Below are 14,470 nucleotides of genomic sequence, written 5' to 3' on the forward strand. Positions count from 1 at the left end.
ACAAAAAACATGTTAGGTCCCAGTCATTGTTTAGTCCATGGGGAGTTAAAGTCCTCTATTTGAAAATCATTTGCATTTCATGTTGGAAACTTACTAAGTACACAAAAGCGCAAGGAATCAGGATCATGTCTAAACTGAATAAAGTGCTCCACCAAAGGAGCATCTATCACATGGTTTTTCAATCTTGATTTGTGTTCCAATACACGCGTACAAATGGTACGTGTAGTGGAGCCCAAATAAATTTTTTTACACAAGCAGAGAATCACATAAATACACTTCTGAGTAGCACAGGTTGTGGTATCCCTTAAAAATACTTTATAACCAGTTTCTGGGTGAACAAACACCGAAGTTTGTAAGGACAAACCACATGCTAAGCAGGCACCACATTTAAAATGCCCTCCTGTTCCCGCCACATTTTGTCCAGATTGTGCAAATTTTGCCCTTACTAAATATTCTCCCAAGTTCTTAGTTCTTTTAAAGCCCATTCATGGTATCTCCTGACATCCAGGTAGATCCCTAACAAGAAACCAAAATTTTTTTAATGATATTATAAATGGATTGAGTAAGCAGAGAAAATTTCATAGCACAAATCATTTTATTATCCAAGTTCTTTCCCTGCGACTGTCAGGAATTGTCAAGCAACGTGGTCCTTTGTGTCTGATTGATCTTACAAACTGCTTCTGTTAAGATCCTGTTAAGATACCCCCTGGATCTAAATTGCTCATAAATACTGTTCTTCTCCTGCTCAAAATCCTGTCTCCTAGTTGAATTACGTTTTGCCCTTACCAACTGACTGTAGGGCAAACTAGCCCTTAAATGTGCAGGATGACAGGATCGAAAATGCAATGGGGCACTTCTATCCGTGGGCTTCCTATAGATCTTCACCGCTAAGGTGTCCTCCTCCGTCTTAAAGACACACGTATCCAAAAAAGCAATAGTTTGTCTGTCAGCAACATATGTAAATTTAATGGAGGGATGTATATTATTCATCCACTCCATTAAAGGAGTAACTACCAATTCATGCGAGATTATAGCTATGACATCATCTATATATCATTTAAATGAAATAGTGGACTCATAAAATGGAGTAGTATCTGAATTGCAGAAGAATTTGTTTTCCAACTCTGCCATGAACAAGCAGGCCAAACTGGGAGAAAAAGGACTCCCCATAGAGACCCCCTGAACTTGCAGATAATACTGATCATCAAATCTGAAAAAATTGTTTTCAAAAATAATATCAACAAGCTCTAATAAAAAATGTGGGGGGGGGGTATTATCCAAAACTCTCTGCAATACCGCTCTGGCTTCCTCATGGGGTATATTGGTATACAATGATGTAACATCCATAGATACCAAAACAGCATCAGCTGGGACCTTCAAGCCTTCCACTTGTGCAATGAAGTCAGATGTGTCCTTAATATAGGTCTGGTTCTTAGAAACCTGAGATTTTAAGAAAAAGTCAACGTATTGACTTAAAGGCTCCAAGATTGAAGCCGATGCAGAAATAATCGGCCGTCCCAGAGGGGGAAAACCACTTTTGTGAATCTTGGGAAGTATATAAAAGACAGGAGTTCTAGGGTACATTTTCTGCAGAGATTTGTCAACCTTTTCAGTAATGTAACCTAATTCCGCTGCCTATACCACTACAATATCAATGAGTTTCAATATTTTATTTGTGGGATCCATATATAGGGTTTTGTAATATTTTTCATCGGAAAGCTGATGATAAACTTCTATAAGGTAATCCTTCTTATTCAAAATGACTATACTTCCCCCTTTATCTGTGGGCTTAATGATGATGTCATTGTTAGAAATCAACATGTTTAAGGCTTGCCTATCCAATTTAGAAAAGTTACACCACCTGGGTCTGTAACCATACTCTATACATTTGATTTCTTTCACCACTAGCTTCTCAAAGACTGTTATCGAACTATCAAAATGTGGCGGTACAAGGTATGAGAGTCTGCAATTGAAAGAGGATTGGCAGAGCACCTCCCTCTGTGTAAGCTGCATGCCATTCCAGTCTTATCACATTTTTATTCTGCCCTTTCTCTAAAGAAGCTCAGGGCTGCATCCACATTTCTGTTTTCTACAAACAAACTGCAACATTACTCCAAGGGGTAAACAACTACCCACTGACAATGAAAAATGCATGAGATACTGTTTTGAAAAACATATACAGTTACATATAAGAATTTTTTTTTTAAAGGTAAAGGTAGTCCCCTGTGCAAGCACCAGTCATTTCCAACTCTGAGGTGACATTGCTTTCACAACGTTTTCATGGCAGACTTTTTATGGGGTGGTTTGCCATTACCTTCCCCAGTCATCTACACTTTCCCCCCAGCAAGCTGGGTACTTATTTTACCAACCTCGAAAGGATGGAAGGCTGAGTCAACTTCGAGCTGGCTACCTGAAAACTCAGCTTCCGCCGGTATCGAACTCAGGTCGTGAGCAGGGAGCTCAGACTGCAGTACTGCAGCTTTACCACTCTGTGCTACGGAGCTCTATACATCAAGATAAAAAAAATACAATGGTTACTCACAAGAAAATATGAATGAGAAAATTACACGAGAAGAACTGAATGACTTCATTGAAAACCAGTCACTAATTTTTTAAAAAAAACCCTCAAAGCCTAATGAATAACATATATTATAGCTCCTTGTAAAGGTAGTCCCCTGTGCAAGCACCAATTGTTTCCAACTCTGGGGTGATATCGCATCATGATGTTTTCATGACAGACTTTTTTACGGGGTGGTTTGCTATTGCCGTCCCCAGTCATCTGCACTTTACCCCCAGCAAGCTGGGTACTCATTTTACCAACCTCAGAAGGATGGAAGGCTGAGCCAACTTTGAGCCGGCTACCTGAACCCAGCTTCCGCCGGGATCAAACTCAGGTCGTGAGCAGAGCGTGGACTGCAGTACTGCAGCTTGTAGGACTTTCCAACTACCTTCTTCAGATTTTTTGTTTTTTGTCATTATGTAATGTACTCGGAGACGAGACATGTTGAAGGCAATGTACTTTATTAGTGGGTACATCACAAGAATGGCTGCCGCGGGCTGGGACCCGCTTAATATATGCTTCATCCCGGAACGGCCCCGAGACTGGCCAGCCCAATCCTGGCCAGTCAAACTTCCCGCCACTGATGGTGATTGGCAGAGAGCCTTCGCGCGCTTCGCCCGGTGACCTGGGACTTCCCCTGGTCGCCTGTGCCACGTGGTACTTCCTTCAGCACGATACACAACACATTAAGTCACAGCTGACTTATGGTGACAAGGCAAGAGATGTTCAGAGGTGGTTAGCCCTTGCCTGCTTCTACTTAGAAACCCTGGTCTTTTTCAGAAGTCTTGCATCCAAATATTCACCAGGGCTAACCCTGCTTAGCTTCCAAGGTCTGACAAGATTCGACCAGGCTGGGCATTTTGAGTGAGAGCCTTTATTTCTTTATCTTCAGACAAATATTTTCTTCAGATATAAAGGCAGACTCCCAATCAAGGACTGGGGGAGCCACTTTTGCATTTATGCTGGCTCTGAAAGACTATTTTGTAACATAACTGCTTTTTATTGTCCTATCCAGAAGTTGGAAAGTCTCACCCTATAGACTTCACTTGCCCATCTGTTGAAGAAAGAGTAGCTTAGATATCATTGAAATGAGGGGTAAGCAGAAAGTGGGATGTTTAAATGTCTAATACCATATGATTACAACAATTTAATTGTACAAATGACCCAAATAGACAACTTTTTTTCCATACAGAAGGTAAATCAAGCTACTGAATAGATTGCCTAGAAGCATAGAAAATGCAAACCTGCAGAAAACACAAACCAGATGTTAGGACAGCCAATAATAAGTGTTTGTAAAAGGTTTTTGTGCCACCCACTTTCCTTCGTGGCTGCTTCCTGCCAGTCTAACACCATATGGCACACAGTAGTTATGTCAGGAAGTCTCTCTCGAAGCAAGATTTCAATGAACATGCCAGTTTCCACACCAGTACTGTTTTTGGCAGGAAGACTGTCCTAAACAGTCCTGGTTCTAGAAACTCGCACATAGACTTCACCTGGGTTAGGTCCAAAGCCGGAAATAGGCAAGGTTAGCTCAGTTCCCATATAACCTTCAACTGAGGCATTTGATGGAGTTGCATTCAACATGGAGCTTAAATTCTGTCTTGCAAACTGATCTAGACCCATATCAGTGGTTCTTCTCTTGAGAATCTTTTTATTGAATCAAAGAATATGCTATTTTGGTAGTTCTCCAACACAGTACAGACCTGTATACTGTGAAGGTGGGATTGCACACCAGTTAAGGAATTCTCAAGTTTTAATGGATAAACCAAGAACATGAGTGTATTACTTTAGACTGCTGACCAAGGCATTATGAGCCTTTTCAAATTACCTATCTAAACTGGACGGTATTTGTTATTGACCCATAATCCAGTAAACTGGTACAGGAACAAGGTTTCACTCAGCATTCTTCCTTCTGGTAATGAGCTGTATCTGAAATGCTATGTCATAAACTGTGCTGCTTTCTTTTCCCTCCCTTTCCCTCCATGCATGATCTTCCTCAGGGTTGTTGTTTTTTTTAAATGTTGTATTAGGAGTGCTATGGTGCCTAAACCAAACCACAAATCAATGCAATATCGTCACCATTGGGATGCCTGGCCTCTATGGTCTTGTTTCAGTACCATAGCGTTTCCAATTGAAAGTTTTAAAAAAGGAACCTCTGAGGAAGGTTGCATGCAGGGGGAAAGGGCAGGGAAAACCTTCACTGCAGGAAGGGCTATGGGGTGTTTTATGCCCATAACAATTCAGAAATGGAAGAAGGGACTGAAAATGGGATGAAAGCAGTTTGCGCCAACAACACCTCAGGCATGGTTCACCAATGGGAGATAACAGGAATCGTATGAACAGTTGAATATACTCCATTAGCGGCCTGTTACTAAAATGGGTCTGTCTGAAATGACAGGGGGAAAAGTCAATAGCCACTTACCATAACAGAAAAGGTTCTACATAACGGAACATTCCCTGTGCATATAAAATTACCCTGTTCAGATACAGGAGAAGGCTAGACTAGAACCCTTTCCTTCAAAATGCTAATTTTTTAACTAGGGAGTTTTTGGTGTGTGGGAGAACATGATACCACTTTCCAATTGAAGTCATACAACTGAGGCAAGTGTTTCCTGCGTCAATGAGAATAGGCTCCACTTAAGCTGCACAGCATCACACTACAGTCACAGGGGACATATTTTGGATAGCTCTTTAGTAGAGCTGGGCTATTGCAGTTAAAGCAGAGAGCTGTAAAAAAGAACTGGAAAACAGGAAGGCCCATTAATCAGATCACTGGAGGCTGATGATGAATCACTGATACTGGACAAATGAGTAGGAGAATGTTTATGATGTGAGTAATCTCCTGTGTAGCAGCCCACAGAATTCTATTTTGGGGGGGTGGTCTTTATTATTTCCACTAGAAACAACTCTGGTGTCAGGGAAAGGAAGACCCAAGGAATGATTTTATTATGGAGAAAATGGAGGAATTCCCTTGGCATTCTGTTCCACTTCCCTTGTTGCCAGCCAGCTTGACATCACATATAACAGCACATGTGAGAGCACTATCAATGTTGAAGACAATGTCTCAAAAACAGACACATCTTGTTTGCTCGTTCATTTGCTTCTTGAAATTACAATTTATTGCTTCTTTTGGCAAATGCCCACAAGAATTCTACTTACAGCAATATATCAAAAGTGAGTTTAGATCCAGATTCACCATTCTAAATCAGCTGAATTAAATGTCCAATAGCTTTGTTGTGAGTTTTAGTTGTTTCCATATCCTTTGTTCTATCTTCCCATAGAAAGCACTCAATCTGGAATGGAGAGTGGAAGCATGAGGGACAATATCCTTTGACAGTTTCTTTCCTGAAGGTCAGCATGTATGCCTACCTAATGCCCCACCCTTATTTTCCTGACTTGATGAAGGTAGGAAACTATTGTAAGCCAGAAAAGCGTGCTTATGTACTTGCACAAATGCAGTGGCCTGGGGGCTGGCTATTTGCAACATCATATTATAGTTGAATGGGCCACTGCAGGTCCACAGCTGCAAATAAATTGTCATGTCACATCATTTCAAAGAACAGCTTTCAAATGGGTCAGTTCAAACACTCAACTTCCAGCCATCTCAACATCATCATTTAGTCAGCCCTTAAAAGAGATGCACTACAAAAGCCCTTGCAAAAGCAAATCAGCCACTTCACACAGCTAATTTGTTGTTAGGGGGCAAGGTATACAAAGAGAGCTCATGTTTGTGGAGTCTGGGCAGTCAGCCAAACATATATTGCATCAAAGAACAGTGGGCTTGCCAACCTCCAGGTGTGGCCTTGTGATCTCCCAGTGTTGTCTCCAGATTACAGGTTTTGGTTCTCCTGGAGAAAATGACTGCTTCGGAGGGTAGATTCTATGGCATTATATCCTCAGAGTTGGCAGTCCTAGAGAAACATCAACTCAAAGTGTTTCAGAATCATTGGGGAAAACAAGCCTGCATGGAAGGCAAGCAGGTTAGAGAATATGTATTTGGCAGCAAAACTGTGGTTAAATGCCTATTTGAGAGTGACCTAACAGTGATCAATACCTGGTCCATATACAACATTTGATCTGTGCTTGCAATGAGAACCCAGCCACAGGAGGAAGGGGTTGTATGTGGTCATTTCCTCAGTGACTGCTAACATGGATCTAAATGCAAACAAGTTTGGTAGATAAAAATTGTGCTTGAAGTGATATCAGGTGAATGCAAATTCTCTCTGGGGCATGTGATTCAGGATTGTCGTTTCATATATTCAAGACATTGCTTGGTGTTTTCATCATCAATAAGGAATGAGGAGCATACACTTGTCAGTGAGCCCAGAGCTGATCAAAAACCCTGACATTGCCTACCCACAAATGGTTCTATAGTAAATCATAGTAAACATTAAAATTAAGGTCTTGCACAGGTTGCTTTCATCAAGCTGAAAACCAGGAATTGAGGGAGGAGGAAAACTGCATACTCAGAACTGCTGGACTTAATTAATTGCTGTCTCTTATAGCATACACTCAATCAAAATGGTTAAAGGCCAATAAAAGGTGGGATTGTTCCTCTGTCGGAATGCATACTGGTGCAAGAAGTGGGAATTTTAATCTGTGTTAGTGATGGCAACTATGAAACTATACGGGAAAATAAAATAGGGATCATTAGTGGTATTATTGCCTTGAGAATTTAAAATAGTAAATACCACTTAGTCCCAAAAAGCCTTATAGAGTGGAATATCTCAAGTCAAGCAGATGGGATGAATTATAGTCTCTTGGGCATACTCTGAAATGACATCCTATAAACTCAATTACAAACTACTCTGACCTAGTACAAACTAATTTATAAATGGCTGGCTTTATACGATCATAGCTAGCAAGTGCTTACAAGAGTTAGAACAACAAAACATTAAATCACATGAAGTTCCACTTGCAGAAATGCACTGGGGGGGGGGCGTTGGGATGAAAAATATTTTACTTCATTTTTGCATATACACTGGGGGGAGATTCACATATTTGATGTAATTGTTAGAGACTAAATATTTATGGGACATGTCAGTTAATCACTTCCACCACTTTCTTGGAAAAACATTAGTGGATCTTGCCTATGCTTAAGCATCAAAGCAATTCAATTACACCATGTAGGCCTATTATTTCTGTCTCCACATTTGCTCTCTTATTTGTGGGGATGCTGAAACGCAAAGAAGTCCCTGGGGAGATTTGGTTGTCTATACACAGAAGTTTACAGAGTAAAGCAATGAAAGCTTAAAACTGAATTATGCTTCTACTGTTGTTGTAGTAGTCTAACACTGGCTATAGCCAGTCTGCTACATAATTGTGGACCCATGGCCTATGGGGAGAGAATGTGTGGAAGAAAAACACAGCACAACCAATCATTTTGTGGGAGAAAACTGGCCACAGCTTTATTGGAAACAAACCAAGGAGCACTGGTGCAGCATGGGGACAGATGTCTGATGAAAACCCATCCAGCCCCCCCCCCCCAAAAAAGTGACATTTGTGGGGACCACATAGGTGCTTGCTGATGTGTGGTTCCCTTGCCATCTGGTGGTGAGAGCTGGGTGACAGTCCCCAAGTTGGGCAAGCGCAAGAACCCTTAAGGGAATTTCTAAATGGATAGGTGGGCATGCAGAGAGGGGTGGACATGCAGAGAGGGGTGGGCATGCAGAGAGGAGTGGGCATGCAGAGAGGGGTGGGCATCCCTCCCCAAAATGGATCCATCCTGCTGCCACCAAAGCTGTGACAAATACTCATAAGAACAATAATACAAGACATTTCATGACTAGAAAGAGGGAAGGTGGGAGGGAGAGCTGGAAGATCCAAGAAACACAGTGAGGTGTTCTGCCATAGAGGTTTAAATGCCCCAGGGGGGCACAAAAAAGCCTATGTCATCACCATTCCCAAGGCAACCCCACCCCAGAGGTAGAAACAATTATGAGGCTGGCATGCCCAGGAATGCTGCCAGGCACCAACGTAGCATCCAGTCAACTTGCCCACATGGCTCCAATGGCCAACAGACCTATTCCTTATTTCTCTCCCAGTCTGGGCCACAAAATTCATAATCTGGTACAGTAAGTCAGGTTCTCACCCATAAAGGTAAAAGTAGTCCCCTGTGCAAGCACCAGTTGTTTTTGGCTCTGGGGTGATGTCGTATCATGACGTTTTCACTGCAGGCTTTTTAACGGGGTGGTTTGCCATTGCCTTCCCCAGTCAACTACACTTTACACCCAGCAAGCTGGGTACTCATTTTACCGACCTCAGAAGGATGAAAGGCTGAGTCAACCTTGAGCTGGCTACCTGAACCCAGCTTCCACTGGGATTGAACTCAGGTCGTGAGCTGCCTTCCAACAGCAGCCCTCTATAACCTCCAAAAATCCATTGTCAAAAGCCAGAAAGGGAGTGGGATCTGCCAGAAGGAATGGAAATCAAGTGCCCTTTTCTGCCAGTGGAACTGCTGTCATGGAACAAGAGGTTCTGCTGGCAAGGGAGTGATGCCAAGGGGGATTTTGCTTAATTGCCTCTCCTCACTGTGGTTTGGCTTTTTGTCCATGAGATTTGCAGGGATTGCTGTGGGAATGATTTTGCAGGGTGATTCATAGGATCCATGGAACTCAGAATGGCATACATGGCATATTGCTTGCCATCACAAGAACCCACAACAGATAGTAAATGCTGAAGAAGAAGAATTGGCTTCAAGTCACCTAGCAAGCTTCAGGGGAATTTAAATCTGGATGTCTCAGGTCCTAGTCTGACACCACACTGAGGGTCAAACTGCACATTAAATTTTATCTCAGTTGTCAATGGGAATTGGGGCTATGCCACGGGGGGAATTTTGAGACTGAAAACAGCCTGGGGGATACACGTCCCCACTGTGATGCAGTATGTGCAAGTATTCAGTGCATGTGCAGCCCCCCCCAGGGGCAAATACCCCCTTTCAACTCCCAGGGTCAATTTGGCTAACAAAAATGGCATGGGGAAAGGTGATGTGGTCCCCACCATGTGGCTCTCATTCAAATTATGCCACTGATGTGTTTTTATACAGGAGGTGCCACCAGGTACTTGCAGCTGCAATGTGACTGCAGCTCCCTGTGGCAAATTTATGTAAAGTATAACTTGGAGTTTGGCCCTGAGTCTCATAAGTAGATATAGAAGGGAAAAAATAAACCAAAGGCTATGAAGCGGAAGGCATAGTTTGCGTATGACACATAAAGCAGTTAGAGAATCATGGAGCTGGAAGGGGGCATACAGGCCATCTAGTCAAGCCCTTTTCTCAAAATAAGATCAGCTAAAAGCATCCTCAAGAAGTGCTTGTCCAGCCACTGCTTGAAGATTGCCAGTGAAGGTTTTCTGGACACCGCAAAAATCAGGAGTCCAGAAAACCCGCGTTAAAGGCAGAAAAGGACCAAAAATTTGATCAGGAGCAGAATGTGCGGAACTCTTCGCTAAATCTGGCACACAATCCTGACCTGATATGGAGTAGGAGAATGTGTGGAAAAGGCCAAACAGAGTAATTGTGTCCCCCCTCAACCCCCTCTTCTCCAGATTGAACATTCCCAAGTCCCTCAGCCTTGCCTCATAGGGCTTTGTCTTTGTTGTTTTCTTCTGCACCCATTCCATTCAATCCACATCGTTCTTTGAAGTGAGGCCTGGCCAATGCAGTGTATAGTGGGACTATGACATCTTATATTTGGATCATGTTATACCTCTGTTGATATACCTCAAGACTGCATTTGACTTTTTTGCTGCTGCATCATACTGAGGCAAAATAGGCACTGAGCCTTTCTCTTTGTCCTCTATCAGAGTTTCTCCATTTCAACAATTGTGGAACAAGAGTGGAGCCAACAATTGCCTCTGTTACCCTGCATTTGCTCTTCACATATCTGAAGAAGCTTTTCTTATTGTAGCAAGCCTTCCTGGCAAATCTCTGCTCATTCTGAGCTTTGGCCTCTCTGATGGCTGATCTACACTGCCTAGCAACCTACAGATACTAGAGGTATGGCCTTCCTTCAGTTTCTTGAAAAATTCTTATTTCTTCCTTAGCTCATCATAGAGGTCTCTGTTCATCCACATTGGCTTCTTTGGTCCCCTACCAGTTAGTCAGTCATTCTTTATTACAGTCATTTGACCAATCATGTAACACATTTACACATAAACATCTCCTACTGCAGGGCACCAGGAGGTGTGGCCTAATATGCAAATGAGTTCCTGCTGGGGGGGTTTCGACAAAAAAGCCCTGTGTAAAACAATGGTAATGACAGGAGGTGTGGCCTAATATACAAATGAGTTCCTGCTGGGGGTTTTCTACAAAAAAAGCCCTGCCCTACCATGTTTCCATCCTGCTGGAATAGTGATGACCTGTGCTTGCAAGAGCTCTTGTTTTAAGAGAACCTACCTTTCATTTGCTCCATTCCCTTCCACCATTTTTGCCCATAGAATGACTCTCATCTCTGAGTTCATTAAAGTCTGCCCTACTAAAATCTAATATTTATTTATTTATTTATCAGATTTATATAAACCTCTGACTATGAACTTCCTTAGCCTTACACAGCAAAAGGAATCCTGGGAAGACAGAGTCACTTCCCTCTAAGGTCCCCAACACCTTGTGTCCTGGTGTATCACTACACACAATCATGTGAGGAAATACTGCTAACCACACAGAGGTGTCTGTGACCATAATCCAAAGAACACTTTCCAGGGCTTACTACACTGAATAACATTGGCCTTATTTCTGAATAGACTAGAGTTGCCAGGTTCAACTCAAGAAATATCTGGAGACTTTGGGGTGGAGCCAGGAGACTCTGGAGGTGGAACCAGGAGAAGGGTGTGACAAGCGCAATTGAATTCCAAAGGGAGTGCTGGCCATCACATTTAAAGGGACCGTGCTCTTTTTAAATGCCTTCCTTCCATAGGAAATAATGAAGGATAGGGGTGCCTTCTTTGGGGGCACATAAAATTGGACCCCCTGGAGCAATTCTTTTGAAACTTGAAGAAGAAGAAGAATTGCAGATTTATACCATGCCTTTCTCTCTGAATCAGAGACTCAGAGCGGCTTACAATCTCCTATATCTTCTAACCCCACAACAGACACCCTGTGAGGTGGGTGGGGCTGAAAGGGTTCTCACAACAGCTGCTGTTTCAAGGACAGCTCTGCCAGAGCTATGGCTAATCCAAGGCCATTCCAGCAGCTGCAAGATGAGGTGTGGGGAATCAAACCTGGTTCTCCCAGATAAGAGTCTGCACACTTAACCACTTCACCAAACTAGCTCTCTGGGTGTTTGGGGTGTGTGTGTGTTTTGAGGAGAGGCACTGGATGCTATGCTGAAATTTTGGTGCCTCTATCTCAAAAAGCAGCCCCTCTGGAGCCCCAGATACCCACAGATCAATTATTCATTATCCCCATGTGAATCGGTCTCCCTAGGGAATAATGGAATGCCCAGCAGACATTTCCCTCCCCCCCCTCCTGCTTTCTGATGACCTTGAAGAGGGAGGAAGGCTTCCAAACTGAGGGATCCCCCACCCCCACCTGGGGATTGGCAACCCTAGAATAGACCTGTTTAGGATTGCTTATGGACAGTTATTTCAAGAGGGAAGCCAAAAATAGCAGGAAAATGGAATCAGATTTCTGTAAAAGGTCAGAATGACAAGAGGCAGCAGATAGGGAGCCATGATGACAAAGGGATGCAATGCTATATGTATTTATAATCCTTCTCCTGTTTCTTACTTGCCACAAGCACCTCTTTGTAAAGTTGAAGGCAGATAGAATAGCAGTATTTTATTTACTTCATTTATGACCATGCTTTTCTCCCCAATGGAGATCCCAAGCAGCTTACATCATTTTTGTTTCCTCTGTTTTATCTTCACAACAACTCTATGAGATAGACTAGGCTGAGAGTGGCAGAGCTTCCACAGCAGAGTGGGGATTTATACCTGGAAAATAGCCAAAGATAATCTACTCCTTCCTCATGGCAAACATTTAACGCAGCTGTGGCAACCTTGCTTTAAAATTCAGTGATTATAAGACTGTGTTATATAATGCTTCTCTGGAAGATTCATTGTGATCATTGGAGATTATGTCTATCAAGTGTGTAACAATGATGACAGTTTCAGCTTTCCTTTGCTAGGGGCCTACAAAAACCGGAATATGGTTCCAGCTCAGTAGCTTTGCAGGAACTGGCTATCATAGTGACAGGAGATATAACTCTTCTATGTAATATTTAATGGCTTTTGCTGAGACTTTCTTTTTTGTTCACTTAGCTTCAGTAAAGGCACCAAGTGCAGCTAAGGATGGATTCAGCAAAGCTCAGACTCAGGGATGAAGTGTATTCCTTCAGATAAAGTGTAGCCAATTTAAGACATAATAATAATCTGGATATAATTATGCAGCTCTTAGGTTTAAAGTAAGTTTTTGTCTGCAGTCTAGAAGAACTGAAGATGTATTAGCTAGAAATCAATATGGACCACGGGGCCTTTTCCTGAGGCTATCTTGTGTCTTCACTGCAAGAAATGCCATAAGTCTAACTTAAACTGGATCACAGTCATTGCACTTTTATCACAAAATCAGAATAGTTCAGGGTTAAGCCACCATTTTAAAACTGGTAAAATTGACTTTGGAACCACTTTTACTCGGTCTTCATTGTGATCTCATGATAGTTCATAAAATGGTTTACAATTTAAAAAATGAATAAGATTTACATTATAAAAAGAGGCCTGGATTAGATCAGTGGTCCATTTACTCCAACATCCTCTTTTATACAGTGAAGAAGAGTTGGTTTTATACCTCACTTTTCCATACTCTAAGAAGTCTCAAAGCTGCTTACAATCACCTTCCCTTTCTCTCTCCACAACAGGCACCTTGTGAGGCAGGTGGGGCTGAGAGAGTTCTGAGAGCACTGTGATGGATCCAGGGCACTCAGCAGGCTTCATGTGGAGGACTGGGAAATCAAACACAGTTATCCATATAAAAGGCTGCCACTCTTAACCACTATACCACACTGGCCAGTGGAAGGCTAACAAGCAAGGTCTACCTTTGCTGTTGCCTCTTAGCCATGAATTTCAGAGGCTTACTACCTCTGAATATGGAAATTCCCTTTACTAACCATGAGTAGTAAGCATTCATGGTCCTATCCTCCATAAATCTATTTTCTTCTTAAAGCCTTCTGTGCTTGTGGTCATCACTACATCCATTGGCAGCAAATTCCATGATTTAATTACTCACTGGGCGTTTTCGCACTGTCCTTCAAGTGGCGCGACCACCCTCTTCACACCGGAGGATCTGCCCGGATTTCGCACAAGAAGCGCCGGCGCACCCAAAAGAGCCGGCGACTTCCGTCGCGAAACCCGCTCAAACGTTTTCCTGCTTCTTGGCGGTTTCCGTTTGAGCGGGTTTCGCGACGGAAGTCGCCGGCTCTTTTGGGTGCGCCGGCGCTTCTTGTGCGAAATCCGGGCAGATCCTCCAGTGTGAAGAGGGTGCTCGCGCCACTTGAAGGTCAGTGCGAAAACGCCCACTGAGTAAAGATACTGTTCCTTTTGTCCTTCCTGTACCTTTTGCTGATAAACTTCACTGGGTGCCTCTGTATGTAAAACTACCTAAAACCACCACTAAAACCGTAAAATCTAAACAATAAAAGAGAGAGCGATTAAAAAACACACTATAACTCCTTTGAGCATAACTGAAAAGTTAAAAGTGATGACAGTACAAAATTCTTGCCCCCACAAAAATAACTTTAAAACACCACAAACTCAGATGCATATTGTACAGGTTCCTATACCAGGTTCCTATAGATAATCATCAATGGATGGAATTTGCATTGATTAGAGAGTTTATGTACATTGCATACCCACCCTGAGCAAGCTGTATGTTGCTTGGGCAATACCTGTCATCTCTGTGCAAATATGGGTATGTTGACT

The sequence above is a fragment of the Heteronotia binoei genome, chromosome 6 (assembly GCF_032191835.1).
Source record: "Heteronotia binoei isolate CCM8104 ecotype False Entrance Well chromosome 6, APGP_CSIRO_Hbin_v1, whole genome shotgun sequence".
In the NCBI taxonomy this organism is placed as follows: domain Eukaryota; kingdom Metazoa; phylum Chordata; class Lepidosauria; order Squamata; family Gekkonidae; genus Heteronotia; species Heteronotia binoei.